Source organism: Gossypium hirsutum, chromosome A08, assembly GCF_007990345.1.
Source record: "Gossypium hirsutum isolate 1008001.06 chromosome A08, Gossypium_hirsutum_v2.1, whole genome shotgun sequence".
Lineage (NCBI taxonomy): Eukaryota > Viridiplantae > Streptophyta > Magnoliopsida > Malvales > Malvaceae > Gossypium > Gossypium hirsutum.
This window is the reverse complement of record NC_053431.1, coordinates 19,181,722-19,196,947: the sequence shown is the minus strand read 5'-3', so window position 1 is coordinate 19,196,947 and position 15,226 is coordinate 19,181,722. Positions and strand designations below refer to the sequence as shown.

General features: G+C 38.3%; 1 non-coding gene across 1 annotated transcript; it reads left to right on the top strand.

The window, feature by feature from the left end:
* Positions 1–14,596: 14,596 nt before the first annotated feature.
* LOC121205324 (small nucleolar RNA R71) lies at positions 14,597–14,703 on the top strand. Its single transcript, XR_005900407.1, has one exon. It is a non-coding gene; the product is annotated as a small nucleolar RNA R71 (small nucleolar RNA).
* The last annotated feature ends 523 nt before the right edge of the window (positions 14,704–15,226 follow it).

The following is a 15,226-nucleotide window of genomic DNA, read 5'->3' as shown; positions in this document are numbered from 1 at the left end:
GTGTTTTGAAACCGTGGGCAAACCTGTCAATTTAACACCGGTGTGTGCCTTCATACACGGGTGTGGGATAAGTGAACTTAGATTGACACAATCGTGCAACATGGCCGAGTACACTGATGCACCTAATTTGAAAACCACGAAATGCACGGGTTGAAACGAAGGCACACGGGCATGCCCCACGGCCGTGTGCCCCAATTTCCCTATAAACACCTATTATCTATCTTAGTTTTATCTTTATATTTTGAAATTACTTTTTATTTCCTGTTTACTATTTTATCTTGAGTTTTTACGACTTTCAATTTCAGCTATTCCGTTACGAGTATTTATGCTTCCTTATAGTTCCTGATTCTGTCACAGTTATAAAGAGCTCCAAAGCTCATCGTTGCATAGGAAATAAAAACTCCACCGGGAAAGGTTCTCTACGACTGCCATGTCCTGTTCGACCACGACCATAGCTACCACCAGATATAATATTCTTTTGGCGCAAGACTTATAGACTAATGAACCTCTACCACCACCAGAGTATCCTCCACCACTTTTACGCTGATTATTCTCGAAAACTCCAGTTCAAGGAGTTCATTCATCATTCAGGAAGTTTTACTTCTCTCCCTATCTTATGATTATCAATCTATCTTTTTCAATATATCTATCTTTGTACATTGAGGGCAATGTACATCTTAAGTGTGGGGGGGTCTTTCATATCGTCATTAGAAATCCCTGAATTTTGTCTTATTCTCATGTCTTGATTAGAATGAATTTTGATTAATTTATGATTTTTATTGATATGTCTTGAATTAAAACTTAGGCATTCATGCATTGATTGTTTAAACTTTAAGATATTAAAGAATCAAGCATGATAAGTTGACTTTTGAATTTAAAATTTTATAGGTTGTTTCTCCCAAGTTTAGGTATTATCTCGAGTTTAAATTCATAGGTTTAAACATCAAAAAGCCATAATTTTTGTGAGATTTTAAGCCTTTCGAGCATCTATCATTTCCTTCATGCTCACTTTTATTGTTTCTTTGAGTGCGTCAGTATTGAATTGTTATTCTAGAACTTGCTTGACTATGCATGTCAAGACCATACCATTTGATTTGATATGTCAAAATGATAAAGGCACTTAGGTTTAACCCACTCACTCCATAAAAGCCTACCTTTATAATTAACGCTTAGTAAACCCCTTTGAGCCTAACAAGCCATTAATTGATTTACCCTCAATATTAACCCATAAACCATTATTGTTGAAATCCCCTAATTTGATCCCTATTTTTGTCGAGATTTGATTTGAACTAATTCTTAGCTATGTTTTGCTCTTCTATGTAATGGACTTGTTCTTAAAATAAAATAAAATTAAATAAAAACATTCATACTTACATATTAGTAGTAATTTGGTAGTGTTAAGCCGCAGTATCTAAATTCCATCTTCTGAGAAAAAGCTCACTTGTACTCAATTGATGTTTAATTACTTTTTCTAGTTAGGCAATTTTTCAATTCAATCTCAGTTCTAACCTTTTCTTTCAGCTTGTGACCACACCCCCTAACCAAAGCCACGTTACAACCCTTTAAAGACCTTTTGATTTATGTTCATTTCAATATATAGTGGTGGAGATTTGATTTTCATGCAAGCCGATGGTAATGACTTTTCATTATTGACTATTGAGTGCTTCATGTATTGTCCTTAAACACAACGAGTGATTTGAGTGAATCTTTAGTGAGGATGTGAAACTCTGTGATATTTTGAGTCGAAGGTAATTACTAAGATGAGGGGAGACACCTATGCTTTCATGATAAAATACTCAACTTAGAATGTTTTGGAACTTTGATGTTCTTTCAGTCAAATTCTCAATGTATGATTACTTATGGATTATTTTGAGATATTATTAATAGAAATTATAAGTTAAGAAGAATTTATTTTGATTGTGAGTTAAGGGTTTTCCTTGAGGACAAGAAAATGCTTAAGTGTGGGGGTATTTGATAAACCGTAATTTATACATATTTTTACCCCATGCCTAACGCATTTATGGCTGGTTTCTCCTTAGATTTGGTGAATTCGATGCTCCTAATCCTTTAATTTCATGTTTTATACTTAGGAGAGCATATGAGAGTCAAAAGAGCGAGAAAGGGGCCGAAAACGGAGAAAATGGACCCACATGGGAAAACAACACGGCCTGGACTTCCTCACATGGGCGTGTCACACAGCCGTGTCAATTTCGCAGGATCGAAGCACGACTTACACGGGTGTATCACTCGTCCATGCCCATTTAACAGTCTTGACCACGACCTTCAATAATCGCACACGAGCGTGTCACACGAGCGTGTCCCTGCCGAACCCAAGTTTAGTCCAATTCGTAAAAGGCCAATTTTTAGGGCTCTGAGGCATTCCAAGGCCTATTTAAAACACTTGAGGAGGCACTTAGGAGGGGGACGTAGAGGAGGAAGTAAGGAATTACTCAAGGAAAACCAGTTGATCTATCTCAAGAGTCGGATTCATCATCAAGGCTGGAGATCTCCCTTCAAGTTCCTTCAGGAGTTTTCAGTTTTCTTATGTTTTGTTATCTTTATGCTTTTGAGATGTTTTCTTTCATAAGTATGTACTAAATCCCTAAATACCTAAGGGGAATGAAACTTAAGACAGATCTTGTTATTATTATCTGAATTGTATGATAAATATTTGACTTGTTCTTACTTATGTGTTCTTAATTCTTGTTTTGATATTCCAGGATATTGATTCAAGTTAAACTCTTATTCATAGGAGGAATAGACTCTGTCTAAGAGTAAATTTGTCATAATTAAGCGGAGTTGATTGCGCACCTAGAGATAGGGTGATAAGATTTTGTCGGATTAGAGTGAAACCTAATAAGGGAATCCATAGATCGAGTTAATGCAATTCTAGGGTGTTAATTAGAAAGAGATTTCAATTATTCAACCTAGGGTTAGACGTTTGATTGTGTTATTTCGTGACAGGTTTTAAATATTTATAACTAATCATTCTTGAAACTAACTGTTATCATGATGTAGGCAAGTGTACGTATCGAACAGTAGTATAGTTTTAACAAGACCGGATTGTCGAACCTAAGGGGACTAAAAGTATTAGTAATGACTGTCTTTTTATTATCTAGCCTAAGAATAAAGAGGTTTTTATTTTAACTAACTAATTATCTAAACTAAGAATTCACAGGGAATGAAATTGGGGAATTGCTTTTGGGAAAATCGATTGAATTAAGACAATACCTAAGGAAAAACCACCTAGATTGTACTTGTTATTCTGGCTCCTAATCAGATGATTTATTCATTTAACTTATTTCATAGAGATTCCTAAGTTATGTTATTATCCCTATTCAAGACTAATAACGTCTAATCCCTAGATTGAATAATTGAGACCTTTCTCTAATTAACACCCTAGGGGTGCATTAACTCGATCTATGGATCCCCTTATTAGGTTTCACCCTAATCCGGAAAAATCTTGTCACCCTATGTCTAGGCGCGCAATCAACTCCGCTTAATTATGACAAATGTACTCTTAGACAGGGTCTATTCCTCCTCTGAATAAGAGCTTATCTTGAGCTAGTATCCTGGGATATCAAAACAAGAATTAAGACCACATAATTAAGAACAAGTTAAATATTTATCATACAGTTCAGAAAATAATAACAAGATTCGTCTTAGGTTTCATTCCCCTTAGGTATTTAGGGGATTTAGTTCATAACTATAAAGGAAAACATCTCAGAATAATAAAGAATACAAAATGTAAAGAAAACCCAAACTCTTGAAGGGGAAATTAATGAGAGATCTTCATTCTTGATGGTGAACCCAGCTTTTAAGATGGATCAATCGGCTTCCTTGGAGTAATTTCTTTACTCCCTATTCTATGCCTCCCTTTTCTTTCTCCTCTAGGGTGTACTTATAGGCTTTGGAATGCCTAAGAGCCCTCAAAATTAGCCTTTTCTGAATTGGACTCAACTTGGGCTCGGTAGGGACACGTCCGTGTGCGATTACTTCAGGCCGTGCTCGAGCCTGCCAAATTGACACGGCCGTGTGGTCTGCCCGTGTGAGGAGGTCCTGGCCATGTTGATTTCGTACTTTGGCCTATTTTCTCCGATTTTGGCCCGTTTCTTGTTCCTTTTACTCTTTTATGCTCTCCTAAGTATAAAACATGAAATTAAAGCACTAGGAGCATCGAATTCACCAATTCTAATAGGAAATCATCCATAAAATGCGTTAAACACGGGGTAAAAATATGTATAAATTACGGTTTATCAAATACCCCCACACTTAAGCATTTTCTTGTCCTCAAGCAAAATTCTCAACTCATAATCAAAATAAATTCTTCTCAACTTATAATTTCTATCGATAATATCTCAAAATAATCCATAGGTAATCATACATTGAGAATTCAACTAAAAGAACATAAAAGTTTCAAACATTCCAAGTTAAGGTGTCTCCCCTCATCTAAGTAATTACCTTTGATTCAGAATACCATAGAGTTTCACATCCTCACTAAAGATTCACTCAAATCACTCGAGGAGTTTAAGGACAATAAATGAAGCACTCAATAGTCAATAATGAAAAGTCATTACCATAGGCTTGCTTGAAAATCAAATCTCCACTACTGATAAATTGAGATGAAACATCAATCAAAAAGTCTTTAGAGGGTTGTAATGAGGCTTGGTTAGGGGGTGTGGTCACAACTTGAAAGAAAGGGTTAGGATCGAATTGAATTGAAAAATTGCCTAACTAGAAAAAGAGTTAATCATCACTTGCGTACAAAAAAGCTTCTTCTCAGAATATGGAATTACTAATGTATATACATAGTTGTTTTTTTTAAGAATAAGTTAAATAACATAGACTAACTATTAAGAACAAGACATAGCTAAGCAATTTATTCAACTCAAATCTCGACAAAAATAGGGATTAATTTAGGGGATTTCAACAATAACGGGTTAAGGGTTAATATTAAGGGTAATACAAGAAATGGCTTGTTAAGCTCAAGGGGGTTTACTAGGGGTTAATCGTGGAGGTCGACTTTTCATGGCATGAGTGGGTTAATCCTAAGTGCCTTAATCATTTTGACATGTCAAATTAAATGGTGTGGTCTCGACATGCATAATCAAGTAAGTTCTAGAATAAAGTTCAATACTTGCACACTCAAAGCAATAATAAAATGAGCATGAAAGAATTAATAGATGCTCAAAAGGCTCAAAATTCTCACAAAAATTGTGGCTTTTTGATGTTTAAAACTTGTGAATTCCAACTCAAAGTAATACCTAAACTTTGGGGAAACAACCTAAGATTTTAAATTCTTAAAAATCAGCTTATCATGCTTGATTCTCTAATGTCTTAAAGTTTAAACAATCAATGCATAAATACTCATGTTTAATTCAAGATATATCAACAAAAATAAAAAAAGCTTTTCAAGAGAACAAGGTAGTCATTCAGGGATTTTTTTGATAATGAAATAAATACCCCCCACACTTAAGATGTACATTTCCCTCAATGTACAAAGATAGATATTAGAGTATAAAAATAAGATAGGGAGAGAAGTGAAACTTCCTATATGATGAATTCCTCGAACTAGAGTTTTGGAGAGTAATCGGTTCGAGAGTGAATGAGGATACTTCGGCGGTCGTAGAGGTTCATTAGTCCATAAGTCCTGTGCCAAAAGAATATTATATCTAGTGGTAGCTATGGTCGTGGTCGATCAGGACATGGCAAACATGAAGAACCTTTCCCGGTGGAGTTGTTAGTTCCTATGCGATGATGAGCTTAAGAGCTCTATATAACTGTGATAGAATCAGGAACTTTTTAGGGGATATTAGGAAGAATAATTACTCATAAAGAAATAACCAAAATTGATAATTAAAAATAAAATTCTAAAATCTAATAATAAAAATAAAAAGTAGTTTTAATAAAAATTAAAAACATAAAATAATAAATAAATGTTTTTAAACATCTTCATCGCTGGATGGTTTGCGAGGTAAGGCTGGCGATGAGATGTGGAGGTGCTAACAAATCTGCTGTAGAGTAGCATCAATGTTGTCAAATCATTGATAACATTGCTGCTCGAATCTAGTGAGGCGCTCAGAGATGTCAGCATATGAAGCCGCCCATGAATTGGACGAGAGGGTGGTGGTGGCTGAGTCGGTGGGTCCTCGTACTATGGAGGGACATCATCAGGAATGTCCTCGTAAGCTTCCTCCATGGTAGATTGGGTGAGATGATATTGGAGAGGGTAGGTTTCTCGGTGTCTCTCGATCATCCCCATGCTAAGCATGCTCGAGATGCCTTGTGGAGACATCTGGCCGATGAGGGTAAGGGATGATTCTTTGGCTGCGGTGCTGAGAAGCTCGAAGTGTCAAGCCAACCGAGTAACATAGGGGCTAATAGAGATGACCCCCTTCCTATGCCAATCTATCTGGTGTTGAATCGCAAGGGCGATGAAGTAGGCAAGGTCGATGACGTGCCCGTGTGACATACACCATAAGAAGTAGCCGTCATGAGTGTTGACGACACCAGTGCTCTCTTACCTCCCTGTAATCGTGTGAGCCAAAATGGTAGGATTGTAGGATTGTAAGAGGCTGTGCCAAGGGCCAAAGTGTGCCAGCACTTCGAGGGAGAGAAATGTATGCAGCGAGTGAGAGCATGTAGTTCATTCTCCTCCTTGAGCTCCTCCGTATATAAGCCCAATGTAGCACCGAACTCTGGGATGCTTAGTTGGCAGACTAACCCGCCTAGGCAAAACTGGACCATGCCAAGATCATCGTAATTCATCATTACGGTCTAAAGATGGAATGTTGAGCATAGTTCCATCGTGAGCTCGAGGTATGTTGGTTCGATGATCCCAATGAACAGCTTCTAAGGGTCGGTGGTTAGGAGGGCCCGAATCGTATCAGCCAACTGAACTTATTCTATGGTAGCCTAGTCGATGCAGTGGCCTACAATTAAAGGTCAGGCCCAAAGTATTTGGAAAAGCTCTTCTTGAGGCCCTAGGGGGAACTGCAAGAGAGGGTGACGAATTTCCGTGGTTGGACCCGCGGAAGATGATGCTCTCTTCCTTTTCTTCGAAGCAGGTACGGTGGTTTTTGATCACGTGATTTATAACAAGTAATAAATATTTATAATGAAGATCAATCCTAGACTAACTACCATTACGATGAAAAGGCAAGCACACCTATCGAACAATAGTATAGTAATGGAAAGACCGGGATATCGTACCCAAGGGAACCAAAAGTACTAGTAATAACTATCTTTTTATTATTTAATCTAGAAATAAATTGGGGTTGTTTATTAAACTAATTAACTAATTGAACTAAAGCAAAGAGAAAATTTGGAAAAAGACTTGAAGAAAAGTAATTGATAAAGACGACACCCAATGAGGAATCTGCCTAGATTTCACTTGTTATCTGACTCTGAACCAGACGATTTATTCACTTGACTTGATCCGTGGGACTCCCTAACCTATATTATTATCTCTTTTGAGACTAATAACGTCTAACCCTCAGTTGAATTAATTGAAATCTCTTTCTTAATTAAAACCCCTAGGGAAGCAGTAATCGATCTATGGACTCCCATATTAGGTTTCACCCTAATCCGATAAAATCTCGTAACCCTATTTCTAGGCGTTCGATCAACTCTGCTTAATTATGCCAAATCTACTATTAGACAGGGACTTTTTCTCCTCTGCATAAGCACATAAAATCATGAATCAATACCCAAAATATTAACTCAAGCATTAAGAACACATATATCATACAGTTCAGATAATAATAACAAGATCCATCATAGGTTTCAACCCCCTTAGGTATCTAAGGGGTTTAGTTCATAATAAAATAAGAGTACATCTCAAAAGTACGAAAATAACAAAACATAAAGAAAACTCTAAAACACCTAAAAGAATTCTAAGAGAGATCTTCAGTCTTGGATTAGCTTCGACTTTTGGGATGGATAGTTTGGCTTCCTTCAAGTAATTCCCGGCATGTGGTTTTGTACTCCAGAAAAGTTCTGGAGGGAGACCCCCTTTCTAAGTCATACTTAAGGTGTTTATATAGGCTTTGGATTGGCTTTCTTCCTCCCTAAGTATCCTTTTCCGTGTAAAATACAGCTTATTGAAAAAGGGACACACCCGTGTGCCATGGCCGTGTGACATGATTGCCAGGTCGTGTTCGATCTATTAAATTGCACACGGGCATGTGGGTCAATGGCCAAGCTGTGTGAATCGTGAAAGCCTTGGTCGACACCCTCGAAAGGCACGGGCGTGTGAGTTGCCCGTGTGGCAAGGCTTTGGCCGTGTCATCTTCCCGATTTGGTCCATTTTGTCCATTTTCTACTCTTTTTTGGCTCCTTTTGACTCTTGGTGCTCTCTTGAGTACAAAACATGAAATAACCGAATTAAGAGCACCAAAATCCACAAATCTAGTAATAAACATCCATAAATATGCTAAGTATTTGGGGTAAAAAAATATGTATAATTTGGCATTTATCAAATACCCCCACACTGAAGCATTTGCTTGTCCTCAAGCAAAACTCTCATTTACTGCTAGAATTCATTCCTTTCAATCACATAATCATTACTGATAATGTTACAAATTATTCCATGGAAAATCATACAGTGAGAATTCAACTGTAGGGGCATTAAAAGCCTCAAACAATCTAAATCAAATATTTTGATAATAAAATCATAGGTAATCTTCATCCTCTAAGTAATTAACTTTAGTCCTAAATATACAAGAGATGACATCCTCACTAAAGATTTACTCAAATCACTCAAAGTGTTTAAGGTTCAAGATTAAGCACTTGATTGTCTAACATGAGAAGTTATTACCATAGGCTTGCATGAAAATCAAATCTCTACCACTTGTAAATGACATGATACACAAATCAAAATGTCTTTGCATGGTTGTAACAGGGTTTAGGTTACGGGTATGGATACAAGCTGAAAAGAAAAAGGTTAGAATCGAGATAATTTCAATATATTACCCCACTATCAAAAACTTAATTACTGAATCACAGACAAATATCTAGAACTATATTACATGAGCTCTTTTTTTTTCATGACAACTTTAGCTTGCTGAGGATTATAATAATAATACTGAGTTTTTTTAAGAACAAATCAAGTTAACACAATATAGAAATCATACTTCATGATTCAGTAACAAAACTGGTGAACATAGTGAGGTAATAATATTAAATTTAATCTCGATAAAAAAAGTAAATTAAGTAAGAGGATTTCAACAATAATGGGTTAATGGGGTAATGATGAGGGTTACTCAATAAAAAGGGCTAGTAGGCTCAAGGGGGTTCACTAAGGGTTTAATTATGTTGGACGGCTTTTTATGGAGTAAGTGGGTTAAATCCTAAGTGCCTTTATCATCTCAATATATCAAATCATACATGTGATATCGACATGTATAATTGAAGCAAGTTCTAGAATAACAGTTCAATGTTGACATACTCAAACTACAAAAGAAGTGAGCAAGAAAGAAAGCTATATGCTCAAAAGGCTAAAAAATCTCACCAAAAATTTGGGTTTGTGATGTCATTCCTGTACACTTAAGATTTCAAGATAATACCTCAATTTAGGAAAATAATCTAAAAATTTTAGTTCTTAAAATATCAATTTATCATTCTCGATTCTCTAATGTCCTATAATCAAGTAATCATACATAATTCCCATGATCTAATTCATGACATATCAACAATAATTATAGATCAATAAGAATTCATTCGATCAATATTATGAGAAAATCACTTAAGCACAATACCAAATTCAGGGATTTGAGAATAATGTAAAAAGTTAGGCATCATGTTCGTGTTCACCCCCCACACTTAAGATGTATATTGCCCTCAATGTACAAAGATAGAATATTCAAAACAAAGAAAATCATAAGAGGGAAAGAGGTGAAACTCCCTGGTTTATGGATGCAGAGCTTAATTCTGAGGCTGAAGTGTTTGGGGAAAGTGGTAGATGCCATTGTTCGTTACTTGATGAAGAAATTAGGTCGTTGAACATGGCACTCATGAGGTATTGTTCCCTATTTGTTTTCTCATTCCGTAAGACATTCCTAGCAGCTTTGCTTGGAAGTTTCTAGAATCATGAAGAGCTTTATTAAGAGTGAGTGTGGAAGAGAGCGTAGTGGGATTACTTATTAGAAATACCAGAAAAATGAAGAAAGCAAAATTTACTAATATAGATATGTCTTTCAAAAGAAAATAATTAAATGGAAATAAAAATAAAAAGATAGGAGGGTTCAATGATCCTCGTCAGTGGGGCCCTCAAGTGGTGGCACTAGAGCGGTGATGTGAAAGTGCTGGCACAGCTGCTGCATCATGGCCTGCATGTCGTCCATCTTTCTATCACGTCGCCGATCTCGCTCATGAATCATCTTGAACTGTGTAGTGCAATACTGCTCGAAGTGAGCGAGTCGATCAGAAAGGTGTGCCAATGAAGTAGCCGCATGAACTGGTCGCTCCCTAAGTGGCATGCTAAAAGGCTCCTCGTACTGTGGGGGGACATCATCAGGAACTTCCTCAAGATCTTCCTCGTTAATGGCATGAGTGAGACAGTAATGAAAAGGATTGGTCCCACGTTGGCGCTCGATCATCCTCATGTGTAACTTAGTCGTGATGCCCTGTGGGGACATCTGACCTATCAGTGTAAGCCTGATGACTGGGCCACGGTGTTGAGGAGGCCAAAATGTCTGGCGAGGCGCGTCACGTAGGGACCAATAGAGATTACTCCCTTCCGGTACCGCTCGGTCTGATGGCAAATGGCGAAAGTGATGAAGTATGCCAAGTCAGTCACGTGTGCATTAGCCATGCACCATAAATAGTAGGCATCGTGGGTGTTGATGATGCCGGTGCTCTCTCTCCTTCCGATTAAGGTGTGTGCCAATATGGCATGGATATAGCATAGGGAAGGGGATAGAGCTGAGGCCTTCGAGCAGCTGGGGTCGTAGGCGGAAGAGAGTAGTGCCAAAGCCTTTCAGCACAAGGAGAGAGAAATATGGATATTTCATGGTAGTGCATTTATGTCCTCCTCCTACATAAACTCATCGGCGTAAAGTCCAGAGTGACTCCAAACTCTTGGACACTCATCGCATGAACTAGACCGCCTAATCCGAATTGAATGGTGTCGGGGTCATCATTGTTCGTCATCACCACCTGTAGATGAAAAGTAGAGCATAATTCTAAAGTTAGCTCTTAATAAATGGGTTCAGTAATAGCGAAGAACAGTTCCCATGGGTCTGTGGACAGAAGGGCGCGGATGGCATCAGCTAGCTGGACTTGCTCTACGGCAGCCCAATCGATGCAACGACCTGTAGTGAAGGGTCGTACGTGTAGTATCTGAAATAGCTCCTCCTGCGAAGCTTACGGAAACTCAATGAACGGGTGCCGAACTTTGGCTATAGCATGTACCGAGAAAAAACCCGGTCCCCTACGTCTTTTTAAGGATGGGACCGCGGTCTTCTTGCCTCTCAATGATGACATAATGTATCTGAAAATGTATGAGCATTGATATAATCTTATGACAGTAGTTCCAAGATGTGTTAACATTTAATGATATCAAGTGAGAGGTGAAAAATTTATATGACTATTCAGAAACATTTACTGGAATCAAAGATGCATCAGCAGTTAAGCAAGAATCCTAAAACTAGTATATTCTACTTAGTAGCTTTAACAGTTCAAATATAGAAAATACTAAAGAAAATTCCTAAATTATTCAGAACAAATTGGTAACAGTAACAATATCTGTGTAAGGCATAAAGAATAGTAATGTAGCAACACAGATTGGAAAAACAAGGGTGAGAAAGTGAACCAAAAGCTACTGTAGGGTGGCGCACGGGCGTGTTGGAGGCGAGCACGGGCGTGTGGTGTGGGGGTACAGCCATGTGGAGGGAAAATGGAGGGAAAAGAGATGGGAATGTGAGGATTAATGCAGGGGGAGTGGATTTTAGGATGGTTTAGGGGTTGGGGAAATGAAAATCTGGAGAATGGTGGCCGGAATAGGGGTTAGGGAATGGAGAAGGGGAGATTTCGACTAGGGTTTTGAAAGGGGGAAGAAGATGAACAGTGGTGTGCTTATATAGGGTAAGGCCACACGGCCTAAGGCCACGCCCGTGTAATCTGACGGTCAGCCCGTGTTTTTTGAATTTTGCGATTTAGGTTGTGCCCGGCTACTATCCCATGCCCGTGTGTTAGGGTACCATGCCCATGTATTGTTGTCCACGGCTTAACGGCAGGGGCGTGTCTCACGCCCGTGTCGCAAAAATAGAATCGAGCCTTACCCCTGGCACGCCCTTGTTTTTCTATTCCCACGCCCGTGTTCACCTATCAAGTTCACCCACGACCATGTCGCACGGCCATGGGGATTTATCGCATCCCGTGTTTTGGGGAAATCATGTCTTGCTTCCACACAGTTGTATCGCACGGCCGTGTCTCTTCCCCTGTTTGGCCACAGCTTTAGGCACGCCCGTGTGCCTGGCCGTGTGTGCTGAAAAACTTTGCAATTCAAAGATAAAGTTAATGATTTAAAGTGTTAGAAATTAAAAATAAAGAAATCAAAATACGTTAGTGCTTGGGTTACCTCCCGAGAAGTGCTTATTTATAGTTTAAGCTCGACTTACCTCTCTAGTGAATGGTTAGGGTGGTTCAAGGAGTTCATACCCCTCATTCCTGCTATCAATCTCATCAAAATAGGGTTTTAATCGGGTGTTGTTTACCTTAAAAGTCCCGAACTTAGGGTGAATCACCTCCACCGTACTGAATGGAAAATACTGAGTACTGTAAGAGGGATTTGCTCATTCAGTGTGGTAGTGACAATGTGAGCATCTGCGACATCTAGTAAGACTTTATCACCAAGCTTAAGTTGATTTGGAGAGGTATCGGCCTTGTTTTGGCATAGTTTCAGTTTATCATGTGTTCTTGGTTTGTGTGCTCGCCATTTGTCTAGCTCCTCTATCCGTAGCCTTCGTTCTTCATGAATGTGTCCTCTATCATTTCTGGAACATGGCTCGTGAACTTCTTTGAAGCTCAATTTTTGCAAATTCATATTGTCAGTTTTAGTAGATTGGTGTGGACTATTACCTTCAATGTTCGATGTGATGCCAGAAGTATGAGCTTGAAGGGTGATCGTTTCGTCTCCCACACAAAGTGTAAGCTCACCTGTGCCAACATTAATAACTGTTTTAGCAGTTGCTAAAAAGGGCCTCCCTAAAATCAAAGGGGTGTTATTATCCTCCTCTATGTTTAGAACAACGAAATCAACGGGAAATATGAGCTTATCTACTTTTACTAGTACATATTCAATAATACCCCTAGGAAATCTTATAGTTTTATCTGCCAATTGAATGCTTATCTTAGTTTGTTCAGGTCTCCCAAGACCTAGTTGCTTAAACATTTTGTAAGGCATGACGTTAATACTAGCCCCTAAATCAGCTAATGCATGACTTATATCTAAACTACCAATTAAGCAAGGAATTGTAAAACTCCCTGGATCTTTCAATTTGTGGGGTAGCTTATTTTGTAGAATAGCTGAGCAGACTACGTTTAGCTCCACATGCGACGCTTCGTCCAACTTCCACTTATTTACAAAAAGCTCTTTTAAAAATTTCATTGCATTTGGCATCTGCGACAAAGCTTGAATAAACGGTAAGTTAATATGTAATTTTTTCAAAAGTTTGAGGAATTTACCGAATTGTTCATCTGAGCAGTCTTTCCTTGTCGCGTTAGGGTGTGGGACATGAGGTCTATATTCTTCATTCACCATTTTGTTATGACTTACCTCACTTTTACCTTTGCTCACCACAGTTTCTTGCATCAATTCTGGCTCAGGCGCAATGAATCCTTCCTTATCTTGAGTACTAATTACGTTGAGGTGTTCCCTTGGGTTAGGTTCAGTATTACTTGGTAAGCTACCTTGTGGTCATTCGGAGATTAATTTGGATAGCTGGCCTATCTGAGTTTCGAGTCCTTGGATCAATGCTTGGTGATTTTTAAGTGTTGTCTCAGTATTTTGGAAATGGGTTTCTGACATTGATATGAATTTTGAGAGCATCTCTTCAAGGTTCGGTTTCTTCTCTTGTTGATAAGGTGGCTGTTGAAAACCCTGAGGATTTTGTGGCTTTTAATTCCCTTGACCACCCCAGGAGAAATTTGGATGGTTCCTCCAACCTGCATTATAAGTATTACTGTATGGGTTATTTTGAGATCTAAAGTTATTGTTACCCATATAGTTGACTTGTTCCTCTTAAGTTGTGGGATTGAAGGATTGATATTCTGTATGCACACCTCCTCCACTTGAGTCATACCTCATTACTGGATGTACCTGCGTAGAACTAAGTAAACCATCAATCTTTTTATTGAGAAGTTCTACCTGATTTGACAGCATAGTAACTGAGTCGACGTTATAAACGTCGACTGTTTTTGTTGGCTTAGTCCTTATGACTTTCCACTGATAATTATTCAGTGACATTTCTTCAATGAATTCATAAACCTCTTCAGGTATTTTTTGTTGATGGTTCCTCTAGCAGCTGCATCAATCATTTGTCTTGTTGAGAGATTCACCCTATTGTAAAACGTTTGAACTTGTAGCCATAGAAGTAACCCATGGTGAGGGCACCTTCGCAATAGATCCTTGTATCTCTCCCATGCATCGTAAATTGTTTCTAAGTCCACCTGCACAAAAGAAGAAATATCATTACGTAACTTAGCCGTTTTAGCTGGCGGAAAATATTTTAGTAGAAATTTTTTGGTCATTTGCTCTTAAGTAGTGATGGACCCTCGTGGTAACGAGTTCAACCACTGTTTAGCTTTGTTTCTCAGTGACAAAGGAAATAACCGAAGACGAATGGCATCATTTGAAATGCCATTGATTTTAAATGTATCGGAAAATTCCAGAAAGTTTTCTAAGTGAGCATTGGGATCTTCATCCTGCAAACCATCAAACTGAACAAACTGTTGTATCATTTGAATTATGTTAGGCTTCAGTTCAAAAGTATTTGCAGCTACAGCCGGTCTAACTATGCCAGATTCAATTCCTGTTAGAGAAGGTTTAGCATAATCATACATAGTACGTGGAGCAAGATTTTGATTACCCGCAATTACAAGAGGTAGCTGATTGCCTTGGTTTTCAGCCATCTCTTCGGTTGGGGGTTGAGTATCGTCTTCTTGCTTGTTTTATGTGTATCTTAAGCTGCGCCTTATTTCTCTTTGGTTTCTACGAACTGTGCGA